Source organism: Apis dorsata, unplaced genomic scaffold (genome assembly GCF_000469605.1).
Source record: "Apis dorsata unplaced genomic scaffold, Apis dorsata 1.3 scaffold_168, whole genome shotgun sequence".
NCBI lineage: Eukaryota > Metazoa > Arthropoda > Insecta > Hymenoptera > Apidae > Apis > Apis dorsata.
In genome coordinates, this window is record NW_006263456.1 from 248107 (window position 1) to 250498 (window position 2392).

At 40.3% G+C, this 2392-nt stretch overlaps 1 protein-coding gene and 1 long non-coding RNA gene across 2 annotated transcripts in view; one reads left to right on the forward strand and one right to left on the reverse strand.

Moving 5' to 3' along the window:
• The window catches only part of LOC102677099 (CUGBP Elav-like family member 2), a 197121-nt gene that overhangs the window by 23362 nt on the left and 171367 nt on the right, over nucleotides 1-2392 (reverse strand). The gene's annotated exons all lie outside the window — the stretch shown is intronic.
• LOC116185377 overlaps nucleotides 2153-2392 on the forward strand; it is an 8452-nt gene continuing 8212 nt past the window's right edge. Inside the window, exon 1 of the long non-coding RNA XR_004150218.1 lies at nucleotides 2153-2163. This is a non-coding gene — a long non-coding RNA (uncharacterized LOC116185377). The remainder of the gene's footprint in view (nucleotides 2164-2392) is intronic.

Sequence of the window (2392 nt, forward strand, 5' to 3'; positions counted from 1 at the left end):
TTTTGTCGAATTATTCGATCTATTAGTTATTGTTTAGTGATATCGAATTTATCTTGTATCACTATTTATAAGATTTAAAACAATTTCCAAATCTTTCCTGTCCAAACGATTAAAAAGGACAGGAAATAACGCACAATTTTACGAAAAAAATAAATTTACAGCCCCCTTTCATCGAGCAAACAATTCGCAATTCCATGCGGCGGCCATATTGAATCGTAAAGCGCATTAATACGCTTGTATCGCATTGCCGCCGCCGTATCGATTCAATTCTCCTTTCAATTGTTCAACGGATCCTTGAACAGCCATTTTCTCCGTCCATTCATTTTCCAATTAATTCGCACCCCCCTCCCTCCACGTGTTTGCGAACGAAAACGACGCGCTATCCTATATTTTCTTGTCCCCTTCCCCCCTCCGATTTCCCGCTTTTCTCGTGGCCACGAGGCGAGCGTCCAAGCGCGAAACCCAGCAAATGTTTGTAAATCAATTTTACCCACTGTGCGCTCGTACACGAAATGTTTGTGCTCCCCTAATTAAATCCCGGATTCGCATTCGTGGGAATCGCGTCGAATAAATCGAAAAAGAGACCTACTCCCCCCCACCCATATTCGAAACTCGATCGAAAAATTATCAACCCCCTCCCTCTTCTCGAGTAATTATATCCCCTCTTTCGCGTGGAAAGAGTATTTCGTTATTGGGAGGGGAGGTATTTTGTCTCTTTCGTATCTTTCAATAGAGAACGAAAGTTAAACTTATTATTATTTTTTTTTTTAATCAGAGAAAATTCTTGAATACTCGATACCTGGAGGGATAAGATTTTTCGAAAGTTTCGAAAATAATCGGAATTATTTGTAAGTAATAAATATATTCGATACTTCGTGAGATCTATCTTTACTATTCGCTTTGGTGGAAAAAAATCTCACGGATTTTTGCCTTATAGTAGGTATACGAGGGTGTTGTGTCAGGACAAAATGTTTCTCCTATCCTTCCATATTTCCATATTTCCTTTTACATTTTTCACATGGGACCTGAATTACATATTTAATACACCACTCGTTGTCAATTGGAAAATCAATTGATGATTATTCCCTCTCACCAGCAGAGGCCAGCTCACGTTGTATCTTTAGTTAAAACGATTTCAAAAGCAGTTGACCAAGATCGAATAAGGGATCCAAGGAGCGATTAAACGACCGTTCTCCAGGTTTGGGGGATGGAATGTTAGGAAAGATTAGATTTGCATTTACTCCTTGTTCCTCTTATTGCCGGGGAGAAGGGATCTGGAAATACTCTCTCCGCGGCGGTCTCGCTTCCGGGACGCTCGGCTAGCCTCTCCTTTGCCTCAGAATGAGAATTAACTTTGTTAATTTAATTCCCGGCTTGGCCACGTTCAAACTAACCGAATTTCAGGCAGGGCTGAACTACCACCCCGCTGTTGCTAAGCAGCCCCCTCTTCCCACTCTCCCCCTCACGGCTTACGTGTAATATATATCTCTATATATGGCCGGTTCACCGATTATAGCGGGCAATTATGCACCGGGTCAAGTGGTCAACGTTAAGCGCTTTGTCGACCGGGATATGTAGTAAGACTTGTGAAATTATTATTACTCTTTTTTAAAGTATAAAGATACAACGTGAGTTTCTAGCTGCTGCTAAGAAGATTAGGGAAGGGAACGATAGGATAAGGTTGTAACGAACAGTGTGACTTTTTCGATTTTTATTATGTGATCCTGAATAATACGACGTGGGTAAAAAGGGTATGAAAAAATTTAAGTCGAATGTCGTAGAAATATTCCTTGCAATTTTATGAATTATTACTTTTCTCTTTTTTAATTTAATAAAGAGAATAATTGAGAAGTAATTTAATTTTTGATCAATAAATAATAATTGCGATTTAAAATATGTAAAATATCCGAGATACGTCGTTATTTATTAAATAATGGATTATTGTTTTAAGCTCGATTTCTTTTATTATTAAATTATTATTAATACAGAAACTCCAAAATATTTGAAGATTTGAAATTGAGGAGGCACGAAGAAAAGCCCGCGAATTTCGAACGTTCGGACTCGATTCTCGCGGCGCGAATAAACAGGGAAAGATTATGAATGGAAATCGAATGAAAATCGGTCGGAGTTTCGCTGTATCGACGCGACTTCGACTCGATTCGCGTCGTCGGTTTGCCTCGCTTTGGACGCAGGTATGCGGCTCGTCATTAGTATGTCGCCAACAGTGGCCGCGCAGGAAGTGACGTCAAAGAGTGGCAGCGATTTATAGAGAGCCACGAATTCCGATTAGTGAAACGTTTCAGCTGGGGGCCGACGGCGTGACTGTAAATTTTCTTTTCATAAAGCTCGACGTGAGCGGAATCCCTTTTCTTTTTTTTCCCCCCCCCCCCCC